The sequence below is a fragment of the Salmo salar genome, chromosome 13, assembly GCF_965601325.2.
Source record: "Salmo salar chromosome 13, fSalSal1, whole genome shotgun sequence".
Lineage (NCBI taxonomy): Eukaryota > Metazoa > Chordata > Actinopteri > Salmoniformes > Salmonidae > Salmo > Salmo salar.
In genome coordinates, this window is record NC_138303.1 from 45,847,364 (window position 1) to 45,863,749 (window position 16,386).

The 16,386-nt window shown below is 43.5% G+C and overlaps 1 protein-coding gene across 1 annotated transcript in view; it reads left to right on the forward strand.

The window, feature by feature from the left end:
• The first annotated feature begins 15,847 nt into the window (after positions 1-15,847).
• fignl2 (fidgetin like 2) overlaps positions 15,848-16,386 on the forward strand; it is a 35,781-nt gene continuing 35,242 nt past the window's right edge. Inside the window, exon 1 of the mRNA XM_014135760.3 lies at positions 15,848-16,101. The gene's annotated coding sequence lies outside the window, so the exon portion shown is untranslated. The remainder of the gene's footprint in view (positions 16,102-16,386) is intronic.

Here is a 16,386-nt window from a genome sequence, read left to right on the forward strand (position 1 = left end):
AGCACCCACACAACATGATGCTTCCACTCCCGTGCTACATGGTTGGGATGGTGTTCTTCGGCTTGCAAGCCTCCCTCTTTTTCCTCCAAACATAACGATGGTCATTATGGCCAAACAGTTCTATTTTTGTTTCATCAGACCAGAGGACATTTCTCGAAAAAGCACAATCTTTGTCCCCATGTGCAGTTGCAAAACGTAGTCTGGCTTTTTTATGGCGATTTTGGAGCAGTGGCTTCTTCCTTGCTGAGCGGCCTTTCAGGTTATGTCGATATAGGACTTGTTTTACTATGGATATAGATACTTTTGTACCTGTTTCCTCCAGCATCTTCACAAGGTCCTTTGCTGTTGTTCTGGAATTGATTTGCACTTTTTGCACCAAAGTACGTTCATCTCTAGGAGACCGCCTCCTTCCTGAGCGGTATGACGGCTGCGTGATCCCATGGTGTTTATACTTGCATACTATTGTTTGTACAGATGAACGTGGTACCTTCAGGCGTTTGGAAATTGCTCCCAAGGATGAACCAGACTTGTGGAGGTCTTGGCTGATTTCTTTTGATTTCCCCATGATGTCAAGCAAAGAGGCACTGAGTTTGAAGGTAGGCATTGAAATACATCCACAGGTATGCCTCCAATTGACTCAAATGATGTCAATTAGCCTATCAGAAGCTTCTAAAGCTATGACATCATTTTCTGGAATTTTCCAAGCTGTTTAAAGCCACAGTCAACTTAGTGTATGTAAACATCTGACCCATTGGAATTGTGATACAATTAATTATAAGTGAAATAATTAGTCTGTAAACAATTGTTGGAAAAATGACTTGTGTCATGCACAAAGTAGATGTCCTAACCGACATGCCACAACTATAGTTTGTCAAGACATTTGTGGAGTGGTTGAAAAATGAGTTTTAATGACTCCAACCTAAGTGTTTGTAAACTTCCGACTTCAACTGTATGTAGTTAGTGAAAGTAACAAAGAAAGTGGGAAAGAAAGGAAATGGGAAGTTAATTGGAAAGTAAAATGGAAAGTAAGAATTCAAATTTTGAACTGTTTGGACTGATTAAGATTTAGCAAAAATGTTATTTTCTCCCTTGGGAAAGGATGGAGTGTCCTTATCTCTCCCTTTGAAATGTTTCCTGAGGCTTTTGCCTTGGGAGAGCAGTTAGTGCAATTCTGTAGTTCTATTAAGTATAAAGGTACCCAGATCTGTCCGTAAAGGCCATTTATTTGTTTTTGTCCTATGTTTTACCACACACGCGCCCCCCCCCCCCCCCACACACACACACACACACACACACACACACACACACACACACACACACACACACACACACACACACACACACACACACACACACACACACACACACACACACACACACACACACACACACACACACACACACAACCCACCTGTTATGAATATTTCTTAATAGTGTTAATACGGTGTTTGATGTATTGTGTTGGGTATTTTCATTTGGTATTAGTGGGTTTTTCAAGGGTTAGAGAGGATGTACTTTAAGGGGAACACAAATTCAATTTCTGGAAGTTTTTATTTTCTGAGTTTTAATTGAACACAGGATTTTTTTTATAAGAGATATACTGAGAGAAAAAAACTATGTAAACCTGGTATACAAAATGCATGAAATGTTTGAAATGTTTTCAAATAATGAGTCTGAGTCGGAGGGAGAGAAAGGGGAGAGAAACACTCACTTCATGGGGTTGAATGACCTCTGACCTCGGTTCTGACTTTCTGGTGGGGCCTGATCACCCTCACTAGAGAGCCTAGACACATTGGGTGAGATGTGAAATGTAATATGTAAACATTGATGATTAGGAAGAAGTTTATCAACTCAGCAAAAAAAGAAACGTCCTCTCACTGTCAACTGCATTTATTTTCAGCAAACTTAACATGTGTAAATATTTGTATGAACATAACGAGATTCAACAATTGAGACATAAACTGAACAAGACACGGACACAAATGATCCATTGGTAGTTTGTTGTAACCAAGTATTGGTGCTAACCGTGTGTTATTGGATGCTAGCATGCTAGTTAGCTACTGCGTCATAGGATACAGTGCACTGGGTGGGTTTCACGGAAGAATACTGTACCAAGTTATCTAGCTGAATAAATTAAGTTTGAGCCTATTCCTGGAAACATTGAACCACTGTAGTTTACATCAATTCTAATTTCTAAAGAGCAGGTTGGAAAAGTTATATTGGCCACTCTAACCTGGTGGTTAGAGTGGCCAATACGCTTGACCTCATCTTTACTAGATGCTGTTCTTCTATTAATCTCACTGCAACTCCCCTCCAAGTCTCCGACCACTACCTTGTATCCTTTTCCCTCTCGCTCTCCTCCAACACTACTCACTCTGCCCCTACTCAGATGGTATTGCGCCGTCGCAACCTTCGGTCTCTCTCTCCTGCTACTCTCTCCTCTTCCATCCTATCATCTCTTCCCTCTGCTCAATTCTTCTCCAACCAATCTCCTGATTCTGCTTCCTCAACCCTCCTCTCCTCCCTTTCTGCATCCTTTGACTCTCTGTGTCCCCTATCCTCCCGGCCGGCTCGGTCCTCCCCTCCTGCTCCGTGGCTTGACGACTCCCTGCGGACCTGGCATCTTTTCACTCCCTCCTCTCTACATTTTCTTCCTCTGTTTCTGCTGCTAAAGCCACTTTCTACCACTCTAAATTCCAAGCATCTGCTTCTAACCCTAGGAAGCTCTTTGCCACCTTCTCCTCCCTCCTGAATCCTCCTAACCCTCCCCCCCTCCTCCCTCTCTGCGGATGACTTCGTCAGCCATTTTGAAAAGAAAGTTGACGACATCCGATCCTCGTTTGTTATGTCAAATGACACCGCTGGTCCTGCTCACATTGCCCTACCCTATGCTTTGACCTCTTTCTCCCCTCTCTCTCCAGATGAAATCTTGCGACTTGTGACGGCCGGCCGCCCAACAACCTGCCCGCTTGACCCTATCCCCTCCTCTCTTCTCCAGACCATTTCCGGAGACCTTCTCCCCTACCTCACCTCACTCATCAACTCATCCTTGACCGCTGGTTACGTCCCTTCCGTCTTCAAGAGAGCGAGAGTTGCACCCCTTCTCAAAAAACCTACACTCGATCACTCCGATGTCAACATCTACAGACCAGTATCCCTTCTTTCTTTTCTCTCCAAAACTCTTGAGCGTGCCGTCCTTGGCCAGCTCTCTTGCTATCTCTCTCAGAATGACCTTCTTGATCCAAATCAGTCAGGTTTGAAGACTGGTCATTCAACTGAGACTGCTCTTCTCTGTGTCACGGAGGCAGCAGATAGGTCTAGAAGGATCCTAACTAACTCTCTCTCCTTGTCATCTCCCATCTGGATTACTGCAACTCGCTGCTGGCGGGGCTCCCTGCCTGTGCCATTAAACCCCTACAACTCATCCAGAATGCCGCAGTCCGTCTGGTGTTCAACCTTCCCAAGTTCTCTCATGTCACCCCGCTCCTCCGCACACTCCACTGGCTTCCAGTTGAAGCTTGCATCTGCTACAAGACCATGGTGCTTGCCTACGGAGCTGTGAGGGAAACGGCACCTCCGTACCTTCAGGCTCTGATCAGTCCCTACACCCAAAGAAGGGCACTGCATTCATCCATCTCTGGCCTGCTCGCCTCCCTACCTCTGCGGAAGCACAGTTCCCGCTCAGCCCAGTCAAAACTGTTTGCTGCTGTGGCACCCCAATGGTGGAACAAGCTCCCTCATGACGCCAGGACAGCGGAGTCAATCACCACCTTCCGGAGACACCTGAAACCCCACCTCTTTAAGGAATACCTGGGATAGGATAAAGTAATCCTTCTATCCCCCCCTACCCCCCCCCCCCCAAAAAAAGATATAGATGTACTATTGTAAAGTGGTTGTTCCACTGGATATCATAAGGTGAATGCACCAATTTGTAAGTCGCTCTGGATAAGAGCATCTGCTAAAGGATGTAAATGTAATGTAAATGTAAGTTTCACAGACATGTGACTAACAGAAATTGAATAATGTGTCCCTGAACAAAGGGGGCGGGGGGGGGGGGGGGGGGGGGGGGGGGGGTTGGGGGGGTCGAAATCAAAAGTAACAGTCAGTATCTGGTGTGGCCACCAGCTGCATTAAGTACTGCAGTGCATCTCCTCCTTATGGACTGCACCAGATTTGCCAGTTCTTGCTGTGGGATGTTACCCCACTCTTCCACCAAGGCACCTGCAAGTTCTCGGACATTTCTGGGGGAAATGGCCCTAGCCCTCACTTTCCGATCCAACAGGTCCCAGACGTGCTCAATTGGATTGAGATCCGGGCTCTTCGCTGGCCATGGCAGAACACTGATATTCATGTCTTGCTGGAAATCACACAAAGAACAAGCAGTATGGCTGGTGGCATTGTCATGCTGGAGGGTCATGTCAGGATGAGCCTGCAGGAAGGGTACCACATGAGGGAGGAGGATGTCTTCCCTGAAATGAACAGTGTTGAGATTGCCTGCAATGACAACAAGCTCAGTCCGATGATTCTGTGACACACCGCCCCCAGACCATGACGGACCCTCCACCTCCAAATCGATCCGACTCCAGAGTACAGGCCTCAGTGTAACGCTCATTCCTTCGATGATAAATGTGAATCCGACCATCACCCTTGGTGAGACAAAACCGTGACTCGTCAGAAAAGAGCACTTTTTACCAGTCCTGTCTGGTCCAGCGACGGTGGGTTTGTGGTGACGTTGTTGCCGGTGATGTCTGGTGAGGACCTGCCTTACAACAGGCCTACAAGCCCTCAGTCCAGCCTCTTTCAGCCTATTGCGGACAGTCTGAGCACTGATGGAGGGATTGTGCGTTCCTGGTGTAACTTGAGCAGTTGTTGTTGCCATCCTGTACCTGTCCCGCAGGTGTGATGCTCGGATGTACTGATCCTGTGCAGGTGTTGTTACATGTGGTCTGCCACTGTCCGTCCTGTCTCCCTCTAGCGCTGTCTTAGGCGTCTCACAGTACAGACATTACAATTTATTGCCCTGACCATATCTGCAGTCCTCATGCCTCCTTGCAGCATGCCTAAGGCACGTTCAAGCAGATGAGCAGGGACCCTGGGCATCTTTCTTTTGGTGTTTTTCAGAATCAGTAAAAAATCCTATTTAGTGTCCTAAGTTTTCATAACTCTGACCTTAATTCCTTCCCGTCTGTAAGCTGTTAGTGTCTTAACGACCATTCCACAGGTGCATGTTCATTAATTGTTTATGGTTCATTGAACAAGCATGGGAAATAGTGTTTAAACCCTTTACAATGAAGATCTGTGAAGTTATTTGGATTTTTATGAATTATCTTTGAAAGACAGGGTCTTGAAAAAGGGACGTTTCTTTTTTTGCTGAGTTTATTTGATCAACAGTCCCCTGTCTTTAGTTTATTTTACTATTACCTTATGGGATACAATTATTTATTTATGGAGTTATTAACGATAGTAATTCTAATTTGATTTGTTATTTTTATTATTCTTATTTAACCTCTTACATCTAGACGTTCCGCTAGCGGAACACCTGCTCCAATATCCAATGATAGGCGTGGCATGAATTACAATTTCCTCAAAAATAGAAAAACTTCAATTTTTCAAACATATGACTATTTTACTGCATTTTAAAGACAAGACTCTCCTTTATCTAACCACACTGTCCGATTTCAAAAAGGCTTTACAGCGAAAGCAAAACATTAGATTATGTCAGCAGAGTACCCAGCCAGAAATAATCAGACACCCATTTTTCAAGCTAGCATATAATGTCACAAAAAACAAAACCACAGCTAAATGCAGCACTAACCTTTGATGATCTTCATCAGATGACAACCCTAGGACATTATGTTATACAATACATGCATGTTTTGTTCAATCAAGTTCATATTTATATCAAAAAACAGCTTTTTACATTAGCATGTGACGTTCAGAACTAGCATTCCCACCGAACACTTCCAGTGAATTTACTAAATTACTCACGATAAACGTGATTATGTTTCACAAAAAAAAAATGTTATGTTTCACAAAAAACATAACAATTATTTTAAGAATTATAGATACAGAACTCCTTTGTGCAATCGAGGTGTCCGATTTTAAAATAGCTTTTCGGTGAAAGCACATTTTGCAATATTCTGAGTACATAGCCCGGCATCACGGGCTAGCTATTTAGACACCCAGCAAGTTTAGCCTTCACCAAAGTCAGATTTACTATTAGAAAAGTTTGATTACCTTTGGTGTTCTTCATCAGAATGCACTCCCAGGACTGCTACTTCAATAACAAATGTTGGTTTGGTTCAAAATAATCCATAGTTATATCCAAATAGCGGCGTTTTGTTCGTGCGTTCAAGACACTATCCGAAGTGTAAATAAGGGTCACGCGCATGACGCATTTCGTGACAAAAAAATGTCTAAATATTCCATTACCACTGTTTAAAATCCATTTTTATGCCATTTTTCTCGTAAAAAAGCGATAATATTCCGACCGGGAGCGGTGGTTTTCGTTCAAAGATAAAACATGGAGTCCCATCGTGCACGCGCCTGAGTCTCACAGTACTGTGAGCAGCCACTATCCAAACGCGCTACTTTTTTTCAGCCAGAGCCTGCAAAGCCACGATTCAGCTTTTTGCCGCCTTCTGAGAGCCCATGGGAGCCGTAGGAAGTGTCACGTAACAGCAGAGATCCCCTGTAATGGATAGAGATAATCAAGAAGGCCAAGAAATTGTCAGACAGGGCACTTCCTGCATGGAATCTTCTCAGGTTTTGGCCTGCCAAATTAGTTCTGTTATACTCACAGACACCATTCAAACAGTTTTAGAAACTTTGGAGTGTTTTCTATCCAAAGCTAATAATTATATGCATATTATAGTTTCTGGGCAGGAGTAATAATCAGATTAAATCGGGTACGTTTTTTATCCGGCCGTGAAAATACTGCCCCCTAGCCATAACAGGTTAACCAGAAGTGTTGTTTTTTTTACACATTAATCACAATGTGAGTCATGTGTCAACAGGGGGGTTTACCAGTCCCCTGAGGCTTGTTGGTTAAATATGCAGATTGTTTTGTTCACTTGCCTGCCTGTAAAAGGAAGAAGTGTATCAAAGGATATATGCAGAAGTGTATTGCTGTTTGTTTTGTTTGTTCTGTTTCTGTATTTCTTTAATATAAATCTCACTAGATTGGGTCTGCTCGCCCTGTAACTCTGCAGTGAGGTTGTCGATATGATGGGGGAGTATAAGCCAATTAAAAAATAAATATGATTTCAACTATGTGTTGTTATTCTCTTTGGCATGTGTCTTAGAAATTTGTATTAAGAATATTGTTAAAGTAATAATTTGTCATATAGTAAATCATTTGTATGGATTTCTTGGATCAGAAATGTCCTAAACTAAACTGTTGTTCTGATCTGTCCTCTCTCAAGGTTATGCCGAAGGTGACCACAGATGGTATCTAGATGCATGAAAGGGAAAATTTGACTGTGAACAGTGTGAACCTAAATCCCCTCTAACCGGCTGAAGTAATGGCGAAAAATGGCATTCAGTATGGTCCTTTACCACCTATACCATGAGACCTGAGTCCGAGCCAGCAACCTGTACCCAGTATCCAGTCGATGCTATCAACTGCCTGTTCTCTCATGCCTTCTCTCTCAGGAGTGTGACAGGCGTCCACGTGGAGTGAGTCTGTTCCAAACGTCTCTCATGTTGCTGGTGTACTGGTTGGCAAATGGACAAGACACAATGGACTGTAAAGGACAGTGGCGGCTCAGGTGAGAGACATTATCAAGGCCCATTCACTTTGAACATGTGTAACGAACTGTAAAGCTATCTGAAGAAGAAAATTAAGAGACGCCAGAAGATTAAAACCTCTTACATCTAGATGTTCCGCTAGCGGAACACCGCTCCAATATCCAATGATAGGGCGTGGCGCAAATTACAAACTCCTCAAAAATCCCAAAACTTCAATTTTTCAAACATATGACTATTTTACACAATTTTAAAGACAAGACTCTCCTTTATCTAACCACATTGTCTGATTTCAAAAAGGCTTTACAACGAAAGCAAAACATTAGATTATGTCAGGAGAGTACCCAGCCAGAAATAATCACACACCCATTTTTCAAGCTAGCTTATAATGTCACAAAAACCAAAACCACAGCTAAATGCAGCACTAACCTTTGATGATCTTCATCAGATGACACTCCTAGGACATTATGTTATACAATACATGCATGTTTTGTTCAATCAAGTTCATATTTATATCAAAAACCAGCTTTTTACATTAGCATGTGACGTTCAGAACTAGCATACCCACCGAACACTTCCGGTGAATTTACTAAATTACTCATGATAAACGTTCACAAAAAACATAACAATTATTTTAAGAATTATAGATACAGAACTCCTTTATGCAATCGCTATGTCAGATTTTAAAATAGCTTTTCGGTGAAAGCACATTTTGCAATATTCTGAGTAGATAGCCCGGCCATCATGGCTAGCTATTTTGACACCCACCAAGTTTGGCACTCACCAAACTCAGATTTACTATAAGAAAAATTGGATTACCTTTGCTGTTCTTCGTCAGAATGCACTCCCAGGACTTCTACTTTACACCCAATGTTGTTTTGGTTCCAAATAATCCATAGTTATATCCAAATAGCGGCATTTTGTTCTTGCGTTCAAGACACTATCCGAAGGGTGAAGCGCCGGCGCAAATCGTGACAAAAAATGTCAAAATATTCCATTACCGTACTTCGAAGCATGTCAAACGCTGTTTAAAATCATTTTTCTCGTAAAATAGCGATAATATTCCGACCGGGAGACGTTGGACTCTTCACGTGCACGCGCGCACCCGTTTCATTGTTCTCAGATCGACCACTATCCAAATGCGCTACTGTTTTTCGCCCAGGGACTGCAGAGTCATCATTCCCCGTTCTGGCGCCTTCTGAGAGCCTATGGGAGCCTTAGAAAATGTCACGTTACAACAGAGATCCTCTGTTTTCGATAAAGAGGCTATAGAAGGCCAAGAAATGGTCAGAGAGGGCACTTCCTGTATAGAATCTTCTCAGGTTTTGGCCTGCCAAATGAGTTCTGTTATACTCACAGACACCATTCAAACAGTTTTAGAAACTTTAGGGTATTTTCTATCCAAATCAAGCAATTATACGCATATTATAGTTTCTGGGCAGGAGTAATAACCAGATTAAATCGGGTACGTTTTTTATCCGGCCGTGAAAATACTGCCCCCTATCCTAAACAGGTTAAGAGACGCCTTTCCGGCTACCCGGATAAAGCACTAAATTAACTTCAGTTAGTGCTAAATACGGCTGCTAGAATCCTGACTAGAACCAAAAAATGTGATCATATTACTCCAGTGCTAGCCTCCCTACACTGGCTTCCTGTTAAGGCAAGGGCTGATTTCAAGGTTTTACTGCTAACATACAAAGCATTACATGGGCTTGCTCCTACCTATCTTTCCGATTTGGTCCTGCCGTACATACCTACACGTACGCTACGGTCACAAGACGCGGGCCTCCTAATTGTTCCTAGAATTTCTAAGCAAACAGCTGGAGGCAGGGCTTTCTCCTATAGAGCTCCATTTTTATGGAATAGTCTGCCTACCCATGTGAGAGACGCAGACTCAGTCTCAACCTTTAAGTCTTTACTGAAGACACATCTCTTCAGTAGGTCCTATGATTAAGTGTAGTCTGGCCCAGGGGTGTGAAGGTGAACGGAAAGGCTGGAGCAACGAACCGCCCTTGCTGTCTCTGCCTGGCCGGTTTCCCCTCCTTCCACTGGGATTCTCTGCCTCTACCCCTATTACGGGGGCTGAGTCACTGGCTTACTGGTGTTCTTCCATGCCGTCCCTGGGAGGGGTGCGTCACTTGAGTGGGTTGAGTCACTGACGTGGTCTTCCTGTCTGGGTTGGTGCCCCCCCTTGGGCTGTGCTGTGGCGGAGATCTTTGTGGGCTATACTCGGCCTTGTCCCGGGATGGTATGTTGGTGGTTGGAGATATCCCTCTAGTGGTGTGGAGGCTGTGCTTTGGCAAAGTGGGTGGGGTTATATCCTACCTGTTTGGCCCTGTCCGGGGGTTTCATCAGATGGGGCCACAGTGTCTCCTGACCCCTCCTGTCTCAGCCTCCAGTATTTATGCTGCAGTAGTTTACGTGTCGGGGGGCTAGGGTCAGTCTGTCACATCTGGAGTATTTCTCTTGTCTTTTCCGTTGTCCTGTGTGAATTTAAATATACTCTCTCTAATTCTCTCTTTCTTTTTCTTTCTTTCTCTCTCTCAGAGGACCTGAGCCCTAGGACCATGCCTCAGGACTACCTGGCTTGATGACTCCTTGCTGTCCCCAGTTCACCTGGCCGTGCTGCTGCTCCAGTTCCAACTGTTCTGCCTGCAGCTATGGAACCCTGACCTGTTTACCGGACGTGCTACCTGTCCCAGACCTGCTGGAACCCTGACCTATTCACCGGACGTGCTACCTGTCCCAGACCTGCTGTTTTCAACTCTCTAGAGACAGCAGGAGCGGTAGAGATACTCTCAAAGATCGGCTAGGAAAAAGCCAACTGACACTTACTCTTGTGTTACTGACTTGTTGCACCCTCGACAACTACTATGAATATTCTTATTTGACAATGCTGGTCATTTATGAACATTTGAACATCTAGCCCATGTGCTGTTATAATCTCCACCCGGCACAGCCAGAAGAGGACTGGCCACCCCTCATAGCCTGGTTCCTCTCTAGGTTTCTTCCTAGGTTTTGGCCTTTCTAGGGAGTTTTTCCTAGCCACCGTGCTTCTACACCTGCATTGCTTGCTGTTTGGGGTTTTAGGATGGGTTTCTGTACAGCACTTTGAGATATCAGCTGATGTAAGAAGGGCTATATAAATACATTTGATATGATTTGATTATGATTGAATGCCGGAGGGGTTGCGGGGGGTTGATCAACTGTGCCTGTATTGGGGTATCAAGTTGATTGTAGAGGTCTACACACTGTGAAATGTATAGTAATGTAGACTAAGAATGCAATGAGATACTGATCTGTAATTATCACCGTGATAAGAAAGTTAATGCCAGAATGATGGATAATTATACTGTATGTTAATGTGAATGTACATTCTGCTAGTGCCGATGTGTGCTAAGTTAAGGGTTTTAACTTTGAGTGATAGAACCAATGTGAATCACTGAGCAATGTCATTCTAAATTTGGGTTGGATAATTAATTGGGTTTTAATTATGATTTGGAAACTGAATGATTTCCCTGAACTATTCCTGACTACATCTCTGATGATGAGGACCCCAATCCTGAGCATAAGGACCCAGATGTAGAGCTCATGTTCCACACTGTGTGTACAAAGTGCCCAAAGAGGGGTCTCTGTCACTGGTGTAGGAAGGGTTCTAAACGTGATGGACATTTCCATCACGCTGACCCCTACAACTGCGCTCATTGTCAGCGGGATGATTGTCCCATATGCTGTAATGAAGATTGTGTGTGATGTTCATTTAATGGGTTTTATTATTTTCCAGATTGACTGTGATTTGATAAAGAAGGTATTAAACTCAGCAACCCAAAGGAAGGTTGTTTACCATGGATGAAATGTCAGGCACCAGAAGGATGTATTTTGTTTGTTTAATTAAGGCTATTGGTCCCGCTAGCGGGACAACTTCCGGTGAAACTGGAGGGCGCGCAAATCAAATAAATAATCATTAATATTATGCATTTTAAACATTTATGTACATGTAAGAGTCTTATATCGGCTGAAAGCTTAAATTATTGTTAATCTAACTGCACTGTCCAAGTTACAGTAGCTATTACAGCGAAAACATGCCATGCGATTGTTTGAGGACGGTGCCCCACAACAAAATATTTTTCCACAGGTTTCATACATTCACAAATAAAGATGAAATATTCACTTACTTTTTGAAAGTCTTTTCTGATTTGTCATCCAAAGGGTCCCAGCTATAATATGTAGTGTCGTTTTGTTAGATAAAATCCTTCTTTATATCCCCAAAAGTCAGTTTAGTTGGTGCCATCGATTTGAGTAATCCACTCGTTCAACATGCAGAGAAACGAATCCAAAAATCTACCCCAAAACTTTGTTTCAACGAGTCAAAATCCATTTTGATTTACTCCTCAGATACCCTAAAATGTAATCAAACTATAATATTTCTTACGGAGAGAAGTATGTTCAATAGGAAACCGATTTTAACAGGTGCGTAATGTCTTCATGGTGCATGCAAACATGAATTTCCAAGACTGTGTCCTTCTACTAAAACTGATATTTCTTATTCGTTTTTGAAGTTACAAGCCTGAAACCTTGAACATAGACTGCTGACACCCTGTGGAAGCCATAGGAATTGCATCCAGGGAGCTAATTTTCAATATGACCCTTCTCTTAAATTTCTAAGAGGATGGTCTCTCAAAAAGAAATCTGGTTGTTTTTTCTTTGGGATTTTCTCCTACCATATCTATTGATTTATATTCTCCTACATTATTTTAACATTTCTACAAACTTCAAAGTGTTTTCTTTCCAATGGTACCAATCATATGCATATCCTGGCTTCAGGGCCTGAGATACAGGCAGTTTACTTTGGGCAAGTCATTCAGACAGAAAGTGGAGAAAAAAGGGACCTAGCCATAAGAAGTTAAAATATATTTTGTAATGCTTGTACCCTTAAATTTGTATGAAAGTATGAAACTGAGTTTCTTGAGAGGGGAATGTGTGAGAAAAATTATGTATTTACCTGATTTGTTTAATATTAATAGTTAACCATTATATGCTTAACAATAGTAAGACATTTCTGTTCTACCAATGCTGTGTTTCTGTAAACAGATGTTTCCACTCTAGCTCCCTGCAGCTGGTTTAGACGTATGGTCAAGGACATAGGGCGGCTTGTGACAGAGATAAACTTGAGGAACAATATCGACATGTATTGTTACAAAGTCATCTTCTGTCTCTGAGTAACTTGGCCACACGGCACATAAGACAAAGAGCCTCTGAGAGTGACCACAGTTCTTCGGTCCATCCTGTTCTTTTCATAATCTTTCAATGGTACAGCTGTGGAGATATGAGGTGAACAGAGGCTGGCTTGAGCACTGTTAGCAATTCTATCAGCAGAAAGGAGCGTTGTCACTTGTTTGTGCACTGACCCAATACACATAGCCACAAGAAGAAAACAAGGTAGCTTATGATGCACTGATCTACCCGGGGAGGGGTGGAACCAGCCATGACTAATCATTTTTAGTGTCACCTATGTAAGACCCATGATTCCTCTGTAAGGTTGGGCTCTCAGTGAATCACCTACGGGTGGTTCGTTGACCAGCTCCATTATTGCAATTAATTGATAATTCTTAATTAAATCTTAACTGATAATAAATATTGATTGTTTGAAGAAATTACAAAGTCTCTCTCACTTGATTCGAATTTTACACGACAGTAACAGTAAGTTAACCCTGCCCTTTCATAATGTCTTGAATTTTAAGCAGCGCTTTCCGACTCTGGGGACTTCAGAGCAGTCTCATACTATTGTGTTACGTGCTGACTTGTGAGGTGAGGACTTTTTGGGACTGTCATCTGTCAAACTCCCTTTTTCAAACCACACACCGGCTTGTCTGCACTGGAGTCTCTCTCTCTCCATCTCTCATCTCTCTCTCTCTTGTCTCTGTTGTGAAGTAGCCTATAGCCCTCCTTTGTGCCCCAGTAGTGCTGGGCTCAGCATGCTGCCTGTGTCCAGAATGCAGCCTCAGCACTGTGAAGGCAATAGAATGGAAGGATAGAGGAGTGTATAGAGTGATAGAAGAGGAGAGCGATAGAGAGAGAGAGGGGGGATAGAGTGATAGAGGAGGAGAGTAGAGAGGCAATGCTCTGTTTTCAACATCCTCACCAATCCACCAAACCACAACTTTTAGCCCTATAGAGGTGGAATCAGCTTAGCCAACAGAAGAACAGTTATGTTCCAATATCCACACTGGCATACCACTTAGAATACATTGCTTCATACTAAATGGTATGCTATGGACATTTGAATGTGTTGTCTGCCTAATGTTATGGTACAGCTTTGGTAAGTAGGTTGTTTTGTGAGGTTACTTTGTTTCAAACAGAAAATTAATTGTGACTTTCTTGGCCTACATTCCAATTTGAGCTGTGCTAACTGACTACTCCAGCCGCTCTCAATAGAAGTCAGGTCACGTCTTTGAAGGAGAAGCCTACTTTTAACCGGCTGTAAGGTTCATGTTGGGAGTCAAACACAAATGGGCCTGTATAAATGAGGCCAGGGGGACCAATGTCATGTGATGAACACACAATGTCACAATGTCATGTGATGAACACACAATATCACCATGTCATGTGATGAATGCCATTTCACTATAACACAGTACTGTCAAGTACTGTCCATGTTAAAGGAATGATGAAGCATATGAGATTACTGTATCCCCTTCTATCACACTATATGTTTGTTTGTGTAGGTATGCATGGTGTGTGCATCGTTGTGTGTCAGTGTGTGTGTCGGGGTCAGTGTGTGTGTCGGTGTCTGTGTCGGTATGCCGGTGTCAGTGTCGGTGTGTTGTGTGGTAAGGCAAGGCTTAAGGCGGGAGATACATTGTGCAGTAACGTGGTGTGGATGGATGTATGTGTTTGAGAGGAGAGGAGTTCAGTCTCTGTGTGTAACAGGAGGAGTCCTGCTGTCCGTGTGGCCCTTGGTGTGACTAAAAACAGACACACAGCTGGTGCTCTAAGAGAGAGAGGGAGAGGGGGAGAGACAGAGAGAGGAGGAAGAGAGGGAAAGGAGAGAGCGAGGAGAGAAAGGGAGAGTGGTAGAGCAGTAGAGAGAGAGAGAGAGAGAGAGAGAGAGAGAGAGAGAGAGAGAGAGAGAATACCAGTGTGCTGGCGTTTCTTGTACTTCACTGCCAGTAAGAGCAGCAATAAACTGGGACAGCATCACCTGACCAGTGACCATGGGGATGGAGCCCAGAACACAGGAACAGCTTACGTCATCAACATCACATCCATCTAACATTCTGTCCGTTATGTCCTCTACATATAGCGACAACTGTTGAGCTTAGTTGGAATATAGTGTGGGTACTTCAGTAAAACAAATTTGTAAATTCGCATTTGAAGAGATTTGTGATTTGTCTTGCTTGGTAAATCCGACTGCTTTCTTCGCAAAGGAGATTTGTCAGTCAATTACATGAAATGTCATACCTGTGGAATAAGTAAAGAAAATAGTGTTTCCACCTAAATCTGTAAGAATTTTTCCCCTTGCCCCCTCAACCCCTATCCATACCCTCTTACACCCTACAGTTGGAAAAAAAGGGTTCCAAAGGGGTTCTTCGACTGTCCCCATAGGAGAACCCGTTAAGATTCCAGGGAGAACCCTTTTTTGTTCCAAACCCAAAAAGATTCTACTTGGAATCAAAAGGGTTCTACCTGGAATCAAAAGGGTTCTACCCAGAACCAAAAGGGTTCTACCTGGAACCAAAAGGGGTTATTCAAAGGGTTCTCCTATGGGGACAGCCAAAGAACCCTTTTAGGTTCTAGATAGCACCTTTTTTTCTAAGAGTGTACCCCTAGCTAATACTCCTGGGGCCAAACTCAATCTGGTCATTTCCCTCCAACCCTCATTCCTCTCCTCTTCTCTTCTTCTATATCCTTCACTCTCTCACTCTCATTCTCTATATGGGATAAGGCTATAGAATACAAGCCCTCTCTCTCAAGCATGATTGGTCAACTCCCCTTTCCCCTCTGCCCCCTCTCATTCTCTCTCGCCCTGCTTAAATACTTGTAACATAAAGAGAGAGAGGGAGGGAGGGAGGGAGGGAGGGAGGGAGGGGAGAGGGGGATGGGAGCGATGGGGGAGGGGAATTGTGTGTGTGCACTCTGTTGTCACTGGCATAGAGAGAGAGAGAGAGAGAGAGGGAGAGAGCGAGACAGAGAGAAAGAAAGAGTGAGAGCGAGAGCGAGAGAGAGAGAGTTGAGTTGAGTTGTGGAAAAAAAGCCTAGCAGTGAACACACGCTCTGCTCCCTGCTCTCTGCTCCACAGGATTATCTAACTGCTGATTAAGATCTGCTAGAAAGAGTACATGCTGGCATGAACAGGTAAGAACAGCTTCTCTCTCCTCCGTCTCAGTGTGTTGTAGTGTTGTGACTGCACTGTGTTGTGTTTATACTGTAGTGGGGTAGGTGGCGGCTGCTGTCTGTGTGTTTGACTTGGCCCTATCTCTAGAGTTGTAAATGAGTGAAGTGAAGGAAGTGTTGACTTGTCTTTGGCCACTGGCCACTATGTACATCCCCCAACCTCAACACCTCCTGTTCTTCTGTCCGTCTGTTTAGCCCCTGTGTGTTTCTCTGCCCTCTCTCTTACCTCTCTATATCTCTTTCTAT